We start from the raw sequence: 10815 nt of genomic DNA on the forward strand, positions 1-10815 counted from the left end.
AGAAAAAATAAGGAAGAAAGAAATGAATTGTTGAATATTCTCTTATGATAGGACTTAGCCTCCATGTTGAAGTAGCAACATAGTAGAGACATAAAATACAACAAAAATGAACTAGAAGAAAAAATAAATGGATGGTTTGAGAAAAAAATCGCTTAGACAAGCCACATAATCACTGAAAACAAGACTTGACCTCTATATTTGACTGAAAAAAGAAATATAACAAATAAAATATGAGAAAAAAATGTAATGGGTGGTTTGAGGGCACAAAAACAAAGGGAAAAAATGTGGCCTCACAAATATGGAACCCAACCTCCACCTCTGGACAACCAAAACATTTCAACAAAACAAAATAAACAGAAATAAGAAGAAATAGCTGGTTTGAGGGCACAACGCAGGACCCACTCCACAGTTGCAATAGCAGAAAACATTTTAAAATTGCACAGCATCCATTTCTTTTTTTTTCTCCTCCATCCAATGTCCAATCAGATGCTCAGGTTGGAAGATGAAAATGCCACTTTTCCTGCAGGCAGCCCCAGGCATGTCATTAGGAGAGAAATTTGATGCCCTGTAAAAGCGCTTGGAACTATCAAGTGCAGTAAAAGTGAAAACTCATCAGTTTTCTTTTTTTTTTTGCCAAATTTCACCATGTCCTTGAGTCAAGAGCTGGTGAGAGGGAGAAGTGGAGAGAAAGAGGGCCTATAGATCAGGCCTTTAGGTGTCACTGTACTTTCAAGAATCCGTCCTGCCCCCTCACACAAACACATACACTCGCACACTGTAACAAAATGGTGTCACGTTGGGGCATCTATTGTTCAAGAACGCTAGGTTTGGCTTTCAGTCTTTCGTAGCAGCACAGGGAGGGCCCTGTGCTCCACTGAGCTCCCCTCTCCAGAGACGGGTGATTAATGGCCGAAGCAACAACTTTGGAGTTGTTCACAAAATCAAATTTCTTACCTAGACGTCAATCCGTACCCTGACTTTGACTGCCATCGAGTTTTGTTGAACCTGTTTTTTTTATTATTTATTTGAAACTTTTTTATTTATTTATTTTTTTACAGAAAATGTTCTGCATTCCCACAACTGCAAAGTGCTGCAACGGTGCTGGGCAATGAGTAGGTTTATAAAGTGCAATTGCGACAAATTATACCGCCATTGGTTTGTAATATACCTTGTAATTCCATTCACGCTAAGTAAAATGCCTTTGTAAAAAAGCAGGGCAACGTAGGAAAAAACAAGACATGAAAAGAGGCTTTTTAAAGTCTCAACATTACACATTCAACACTGAGAGAACAAAGCGCTGCCATAAATACATCCATATGCTCTCTGTTTGTGGCTACGCATATTTCTATTCAAGGAAAAACATGCGGTTTTATGCTGAAAGACTTACTATTCAGAAAATAACCTTTGTAGATGAGAAGACTTGAAACAGTTTTTCCCTCCCCTCCTTTCTTTTTCTGTGCTCCCTCTCTCTCTCTCCTTCTCCCAGCATGATTTTACTGCTGTATCACCCCAGATAGAGATCTGCCGTCTATGCTGCGTTCAAGGCTAATCAGCCCTAGCATTGTTATGTTGTTAATATTCAGACAACCCTCTGCCAAAAAACGACAGGCATAATCACAGGGCCTGAGCTACAGCAACAACAAACACAATGACTACAAATACTAAGCGTACACACGCTAATAAACACAACACAGAGTGTTTTGAGTCACTGATCAGACGGAGAAGGCAGACCTAGTTAAAAGAGGTCCCTTAAAAAACTAGTTTGTGTATTTATTTGTTGAAGGAAATGTCACCTCGAGCGGCTGCTGTTGTCATGGTGTCCTTCTCAGCTTGTTAGGATTTGTTTGGGCCACTCTGTGTGTCGCAGAGAGCAGCCCGTGAAAGCTGCAAATGGAGCTAAAGCACCCGTAGGATTCTCACGAGGGAACGTTAAAAATATAACAAGAGGCTGCACGTTCTGCGCAGGATGGACATGCACTGTCTGACATGCTTGATAAACATGCAAATCAAAAACATACCGTACTACATGCAGCTGGGTGTTCCCACAATTTTAATCACATGAATGAAAATGTTTGTGTCTCCCACGTTTTTTTTAAAGCCCCCAACTTCCTTTTTGTATCACCATTGGAATGTTTTCTTTATCACGCAAAAAAAAAAAAAAAGTGAATGTTGTTTTGGGACAAACGGCTCTGCCTGCTGAGCTGAAACGACCACTTCTGACAAGAGTTCGGGTAAAGTGAGGACATTTTTCTTCTTGGGATTCTTTTTTCTACAAACCCTCAAAAACATTCAGCAAAGAGGGTATGGCAGTGAGGAGAGACAGCGGTTCTCTGCTTTTGCTTCCCTCCCTCCCTCCTTCTTCCTGTGTGTGTGTGTGTTTTTTTTTCTTCTCTGTCTACTTTATGCTTCTGTTGGAAATTAGCTGGAAGACAAAGAAGCCATGTGTTGTGACAGGGCATGCTTACTGTACCGGTGTGGTTGGGATTTCCGGTGCACGACCTTCCAGGCATGGCTGCACAGGTAATTAAAACTCATTTGGATTCTTTCTACATCTCTGCTGACAGCGCTGTTTGGGGCGAGACTTTAGGAGACAAAGGTAGTTTGGCAGATTTTTATTTGGCTCTGGGGCTGATGTGACTCCAACTGAGCATGCAAGGGAGGAAAAAAACAGAAGAGTTTAGACAGAATTCAGAAGCGAAGGAGGTGTGTGTGTGTGTGTGTGTGTGTGTGTGTGTGTGTGTGTGTGTGTGTGTGTATGTGTGTGTATCCACGTTAGTGTGTGTGTCTGTGTGTGTGTGTGTGTGTGTGTGTGTGTGTGTGTGTGTGTGTGTGTGTGTCTGTGTGTGAATAGAGAAGTCAGGAGAGTTTAGGGGGCAGTGTGTTTAAGCAGAGATAGGCAGCAGCTTGTACAGGAAGCTTTGTGACCTACATTGAGGTGGGAAGGGTTGATAAAAAGAGGAAAGAGTTAGAGACAGGCCAAGCAGAGGAAAGAGGAGAAAGGAATAAGAAGCAGAGAAAGGAGTATGGGATAAGGCAGTAAGAGATAGAGGTGAAAGAAAAAATGAAAGGTAAAAGGAGGGAGGGAGCAGGAGAGGAGAAATTCTACAGAAAGAAAAAGGGAAGCAAAAAAAAAGTGTTGGGTTTCAAATCCAGCGCTCCCGACAGTGGCATGCCAGATGACCTTGGGCATGTCACGCTGCCATCTGTTCCCTCTGTCTGGCCTGTCAACATACCTCTAACTCCAGTTAAAACATGACATTCCAGCTTCCTTACACACCGAGGGGCAGCCGTCGTCACCCCGAGCAAGCAAGATAGAGAGACACATACAGAAAAAAGAAAAGGAGAGAGAGAGGGCGGGAGAGACGGAGAATCCGTAGAGACATCATAAGACGGAGGAAGGAAAGGAGGGGGAGAGAGAGAGAGATACAGTACACAGAAGAAAAGGAGTGACCTTTTCTCCAACAGCCCGTCTTTATGAGCTGATATTGTTATCAATGTATTACTCCCTGGATGGCCACTACAGCTACAATAACGCCATTGAACCGACAGTCCATCATCATAGGACAAAGAGGGGCGCTAACACTGACATCCTATGGGGCATTGGGTTGCAACTGATTGCACTCGTAAATGAGCGTGCCTCTCATAAAATCATGTGGTAACTGCTTAGCGGTGCACAGGGTGATGGCTTTTGTTATCAACGGCTCGAGTGGCACGCGCAGGTTGCCTGTTTGTTGTAGTGTCCGAGTTGCCGGGTCGTGATTTCAGATATGGAGTTAATCATGCATCCATTGAAATGTATCACAACAACCCGGAGGAGAGCAGTAAAATTGTTTTTCCAGTTCTTGTTTGTGTTTATTTCATTGTTTATTCTAATGTGAAAATTTCTTACAGAACCTACATTTTTTTTTCTTGTTTTTCTTTTTCTCTCTTCGGTCGAATAAGGTTTTTAAAAGAGTGTGCAGTGAAAGATTTACTCTGGCAGCTGGAAAGGACAGAGCTCTGATGGGTTTCGATCTTAGCAGGGAAGGAGGCTCCCAAGGCGGCAGAACACGTAACTATCCCTGGACACATGTTTTTTATATGTGGCAATAAATACTCATTAATTCCTAATGACATGAGCTGGGTGTTTGCGTGGGACTACCATGATGGCTACAAGGACATGAGACGATGTTTGGCAAAATTTTAAATAAATAAAAACAAAAATGAAAGACTGTGATGTTTATCTTCTTCCCTTAAATAACTCTAAAAGCAATAAATTCAGCATTAATTACCACCCTTTACAGAAGAGGATTACGTTCATTGAAGGTTTTGAGGTTAGGCCAGTAAGAAAAAAGGATTTTTTTTTAAATTTTAAAACAAGAATTCTGAGATTAAAGTCTGAATTGTGAGAAAAAAAGGCAGAATTATGAAATTAAAAGTCAGAATTGTGAGAAAATTTTCAAAATTTTGACTATTTCTTTGAAATCTATAAAGTCAGATTCTGACTTCAAAGTCAGAATTCAAATAAAAAATGGCAGAATTCTGATTTTAATCTCATATTTTTCAATAACAATTATGAGATTCAAAATCAGATTTATGAGAATATGAGAAATATCAGAATTATGTCATACTCAAAATCTATAAGGTCAGATTCTGAATTCAAACTCAGAATTTTGAGTAGAAAATTTAGAATTTCAAGACAAAAGTTAGAATTCTGACTTAAAGGGCAGAGTGCAAACAAAAATTCTCAGATCTAAATAAAGAAAATGAATTATTTTTGTTCCCGGACTCTGATTTTTTTTTCCATTGGCCCTAATCCTCTTCCGTACCCCTTAGCTTCACATTGGTTAATGTTCATACTAAGTGTGTTGTCGTTGACAAAGAATTGAGGACATTTAGATGCATAAAATGAGTTTCCTTTTAAAATCTGCTCCAATATGTTTATAAATTCATATTACTCATTATTGGAGGAGCACCACTTACCCATCCATTTTGATGAGTACATCAAAATTTTCTTCCTGTGCTCTTAAGCAACTTTTCAGGTCTGATGAACAACAGTCTGAGTCACATTGAGGAAAGAAATTGAGGGATTCATGGAGAGCTTTAGATTTTGTTTTCATAAATGATCATTATGATTCTCATTAATGTGTGAGAGTAATACAGTTTTTCTGACCTGAATACTTGTTGAAAAAGCTACTTGATTTACTTACAGTATTAGTCATGAGTCTCTTAGATTATGATCCTTGACTTTTCCTATGACTGGTTGAAGAGGGCCCCAGTAGTATCCATTTACATCACACAGGTGTTCTTTTATAAGGGGGGCAGATGGTTTCAATGCAACCTGCCGAATGACCAAACAGCAAGAATATGTAGTATATTTGGGCTTCTACTTCTCTTTGGGAAATCAAAGTTGACTGAAGCTCCAGAGTGAGCAGAGAGAGAGAAACGAGAAGAGAGAGAGAAACTTGTAAAGTGGGTCAAGGAAAACCTCTCTGCAAAATGAGAAAATCTGTCAAATAATCCCTCCAACTGCAAGCTCACTACTTAAAACCACCATTGAGCTCTTATTTGGGTTTCTCTTTCTCTCTTCATATTCACTTTAATTCCTGGGAAAGTTCAATTTCTGCCAAGTGAGGTGACGTGACATACTGATGTTAAAGAACAACTTAAAGAAAAAGCATGATGTGACTGGGCTAAAACCCGAGAGATAATAACACCTGTGAGGAAACTCCCCACCTTTCCTGGATGGAATAATTGCATTTTAAGTTACAGGCTTAAAAGAATACATTTATTTCCTCTCACATAACCTCATGCCCCGCAGAACAACAGCATACTTTCCCTGCAGCCCAACAGCATACTTTCCCTGCAGCCCTTGCGGGATTAAGGGAGGTAATTCTACAAAGACCAGGCCTCGCACTCTCCTCCTCATCCTTCAGAGACTGATACGTAAGGGAAGTGGGACCCTGACCTACTCCTGACTCTGGGAAATTGCTGCGACCTCTCTGCGTTTTTGGGAGGAAGCCAGACCTGGCACATACGTGCCGGTTGCTGTGGCAGCCTCCTCTGACCCAAAGGACCTTTAGCTGGCCGAAACCCCTTTGGCCATTTATTCACAGACACACACGCACAGACATACATGTTGTTCCCGTTGGATGGATTGGGTTACTCCTTAGAAGTGATGGCTGCCTCTGTTTTGCATCCTCTCACCGTTTTCATCCTGGGAGCCTCGAATGCCCCAGTCATTAACACCAGCAGCCTCCCTGTACCGGCAGCTAAAAGGTCTGCATTCATGAGAGCTGTCCTGGAAACCAGATGTGCCTGTGCTGTGTGAATATGTGTGTGTTTGTGTACATGTGTATAGATGGTGGCTGGAGCGATATTCAAAGTGTTTAGGAGCAGCAGATCGGGTCATGTGTTTGTTTTGAGCCCCCAGGGCACAAGTGGTGCACAGGTCACATCAGAAAAAAGTGGAGCTGGGGTGAAAGGATCTCAGACACCACAAAACATACACACACATACTGGTATAGATACGTTTAAAGCATATATGAGCATTCAAGGCTAATCAAGTATGAGACTTGGCAAAAATGTTTCAAAATTTTTCAAGAGTATTTGTTTTGTATTTTTTTAAATCTCTATAAAAAATAACCTACTAAAAAACAAATTAGAAAAAACATATTGCTCCACTTTCCCAGGAGTCATTTAGACTTGAAGATATTTTCAGTTTCATTTGCCAACAATCTTAGAGATGTCACCCGCTGAGAAAGCCACTTGAAAATAGTCCCTAATGAAAACTGGTGCCAGCAGGGTTTGTGGATTGTATGAAGTAACCAGGCTATTGTTTCCAGAAAAACACATTGTTGATGAGAATTTTAAATGTAATAATATTTCAGTCGTGTGGCGACAGAGTCTCAAGCAGCAAATATCTTAAAAACCACAACAAATCAAACCCAGACTTTTTCATGTAGCTTGAAAACAGAAAAAAAAATCCCAACATTTTAGTTAACTAAACCTTTTTAAATTGTTTTACATCACCAAACAACCATGCCTATAACAAGAGAGTGTGTGAAATACAAATCAAACTCTGGCAGTCTTTGATCTACCCATTAGACTTTTCAATCTACCTCCCCAGAATATGCAATATTTATAATTTTTGACCAATATGATTTCCCCAGATTTCGTCTGTGGGAGTCCACAGGGTAATCTTCACCAGCTGAATATCATACCTGGGAAATCCAGATGAACAGAAGTTATCAAACACACCATAGGGTGCCGTGAAACACAGTTATCAGCTCTAATTAGGGAGTTTTAATTCTCTTCTTTAATTCACTTTTCCAACACAAATCTAGCAGTGAAGATGCCAAGCGCTGCCAAATAGTCTTTGCCACCCACAGAAAAACAATGCTGCTGCCAGAGCTCAAACTAAATGAAAATACATTGAATACATTTCAGGGTCAATGACTTTCCTACAGAGAGAGCTCTGCTAACACGGGGCAGAACTGTCCCATTTTGAACTGGCAATCCATTTTGGCTAAGTGATGTCACACAGCCTGTCATGTAAGTCTGTGTAAAGCAGTGGGGCTATTCCTCATCTCATCGGCCGCTTGCTTGTGGTGGGGACAAATGACAATTCTCTGTCATTTGGAAAGAAATAACGGGGCCTGAAACTGCGCTGGCAGCCAAACAGAAACTGCGCCAAGAGCTACGACCAAGGACAGTCTTCTTTTTGAAACACTTTGAGATTTCCAGCAATAATTCTTGGGTCATTTCACTTCCTGTTGCTTTTAGTAATATCAAGCCAGCCATTTGTTCAAGGCAACTGGGCACCCATTTCCAGTAGACACCGCAAAAAACAGTAGCAGTGCCTTTGGATGGGGAATAGCAAGCCCCTTAGCCCATTTAGGCTGGTACAGTCGCAAATATATTCCCTCTATTCCAATTTTCATGACCATGAAATTCCTTACGCAGGAGACAGCTTCATTATTAGCGTGCCTTGCACAGAGCTCAATGGCAGGATATTGCATAGAGAAGCATATAACAGCCGAGCAATTTGAGTAGGGCAGCTGGGCATGCAGGTATTGTAATTTTAATTCCCTTCTCTATTCCCACACCCCTGTACAGTGGGCTGTTGTTCTTTTCCAACAAATTTGAGGTAACAATTCTTTATGTGCTGAAAGTGGGAGGTACACAGAGAGGCAGAAAAGCCTTGTACTCAAATTATGGACCACTTGTAGCATCCACATTTCCACTCTCCATTCTTTCTGGCATACCTTCAACAAACTCTCAGACCTATCACATGTGGACTTAGACAATAAAAAATATCAAAACAAATACCTGCTGAGCATTTTTTGTTTTCTTGGCTGAGAGCAGAATATTTCCACTTTACACTCACGTTATAATCTAAGAAGTCCAAAGCAAACATCACCTAAAACTGTGAGCTTTTTTATCTTGAGTATATTCCAAATACATGGGAGCTTCTGCTTCCATCACCACATTTGTGGAGTAAAATGCCTCCCTGTTATCCTCCATCTAAATGGCCATTAGCTGGACTAACCTAATTAGTGGAACAAGATCTAACACAGCCTTCCATTGTCCTTCCATCACAGGAAACTGTAGAGGTTTGCTGCATTCTGATCAAATGTATGGTGATTAATGGCCCTGCTCCCACTATGTTGACAGGCTGTAACAGCTCCAAATTCTGCCCCACATTGGCGCTACACATATTTGTCTGTATAACTGACACTTGAATGAATAAATTGGGCAATAGCTCCATCACCAACCTGACTACCTATACCCAAATTTTTCCCTAAATGAACAATAGGAGTGAGATGCTGTCAGGCCCGCGTTCCCTCCTTGACATGCCACATCTGTGCATTGGGAATAATGACCAGGCTAAAAATATTAGAATCTCTGCAGCAAATTGCTTAAAGGTCGTTTTAATTATACGGATGGGCTGTCGAGCAGTCACGCTTGACAGGGTATAGAAACAAATGATGTAATGGTTGAATGAGGAAGTGCCGTCCACTGATCGTTTGGTGGGCACAACCACAAGAAGCTCCTGGCGGTGAAGGTGAAGTTTGGAAAATCTACAACAAATAATATTCTGTCCAATATTTTTGACCTCATTCTAGGGGAAAGTTCTTTTTTTCTCTCCTGCTATGAAAAAAATGGAAAGGTAAGGCCAAAACTTCTGACAGAGTTGTTCAAATCTGAAGCAAGTGGGTGAAATGGATTAAATGTGCAGCAGGAAGCATGTCTGTGTATGTGGGTCATTTTCTCGGCCTCAAGCATGTTTTATTTACAGTGTTTCCTACACACAACATTTGTGCACTGAAGCCATAATGCTATGTAAGACATTTTTTTGATCCAGGAGTGAGAAACATGAGCTCATTGAGATGGCTTAAACAGCTTAAATAAATTAGAGTAAGTAGCACAGTGGCTGTGTTACTTTTTCTTCAAGATTACAGGTTGATTTGTGTTATAATATAAAAGGGGAGGGCAAATCCTAAGAGGAAAATTCTCATCATCTCATCTACAAAAAGCATGTTTAAAAGAATTAAACAAAAGCCTTAAATGCAGATAGAAAATACCACAGCAACACAGTCGGACAGAAGGGAACATCAGAAGAGGAGGGAGAGAGATGGATAGATAGAGAGAGAAGCTCTCTGCCTGTGAGGTATATTTAAATTATCCCCATTTGAAAAAAAGAAAAAAGTTGGAGGCACTTATCAAGCCATAAATTTCCAGCCTAGGAATTAAAAAAAGTAAAAAAGAAATAACAAACACCAAACGTCATGCTGCTTTGAATGTCTGCCGTCTTTCCCCCACACGGCAGGAGTTCAAAAGAATAATAACTTTGCCCTCACTCATCACCGCCCAGAGAAGCGTTAGGGCAGCTCGTAATATTGTTTTTTTTCTCTTCTTTTTTTTTTTTTTAATTAGTAACTCTAATCTGATCATTAGGGGCAGCAGAAACCAGCACAGCTAAAGTACTACTGTGAACCAGGCTAGTAATTGAAGTGACAGAGGCGTCGTAGTTAGAATAGTCACATCTGTCTGACGACACTTGGTGCCATTTCTACCAGATTACGTGCTGTGACCAGAAGGCAAAAGGGACCCTAATTGGGAAATATTGTGTGGGAGTGGAAATAAAAGTGTGGCAAAGATGGAGTGAGGGAGGAAAGTATTCAGGATTAACATGTGAAGTTTCTGTGTTTGTTTTAGTTTGGTCTTAAGAGGAAAATATTCAAAGACAGAGGCTAATGTTCAGGGTGTAAAGGTTAAAAACCTCTGCCCTCAGCTTGTTGTGACAAATCCATCATCCTTAGAAGTTCTGGTAAATGAAGGCCAGCAATAGAAAATAAATATATAACTACAACCTAAAAAGGAGTCCAGCTAAAGAAGGTTAAGAGACAGTGAGAGCGATAGCCGGAAGGGATGAGGATAGAAGCTGGGTGGAGGTAAAGCGGTGGAGTGGTACTGTAAGGCCGCTGATGGAGAACAGATGGAAAGAGCAGGGGGTTGTGATTAGCGCTACATGGGGACTGGGTCTCTGTAGTGCTCAGTGTCTAGTGGTGGTTGGCCCTGAGGCGCCTTCCTCCACTCTCATTCCCCTCCCATGGTACTACCGTCACTGGCCAGAGAATCCCAGCATGCCTGCCTGCTCTTCCATCCACTCTGCGCTGCACACACAAAAACCTAAACCATTTCTCAACATTCTCGTTCTGGCATAAACAAGACATCCCGTTGGCATGAAACTGTCCCTGGAGGAATTACACGCTTGGTCTCATCGTTTACATCTCCTCCATGCTGGATGAGTCTGAAATTTACTCGGAGATT

General features: G+C 41.1%; 1 long non-coding RNA gene across 1 annotated transcript; it reads left to right on the top strand.

Moving 5' to 3' along the window:
- Positions 1 to 2277: 2277 nt before the first annotated feature.
- On the top strand, positions 2278 to 4211 carry LOC117805267. The gene is made up of 2 exons (XR_004629389.1): positions 2278 to 2520; positions 3943 to 4211. It is a non-coding gene; the product is annotated as an uncharacterized LOC117805267 (long non-coding RNA).
- The last annotated feature ends 6604 nt before the right edge of the window (positions 4212 to 10815 follow it).

Source organism: Notolabrus celidotus, chromosome 2, assembly GCF_009762535.1.
Source record: "Notolabrus celidotus isolate fNotCel1 chromosome 2, fNotCel1.pri, whole genome shotgun sequence".
NCBI lineage: Eukaryota > Metazoa > Chordata > Actinopteri > Labriformes > Labridae > Notolabrus > Notolabrus celidotus.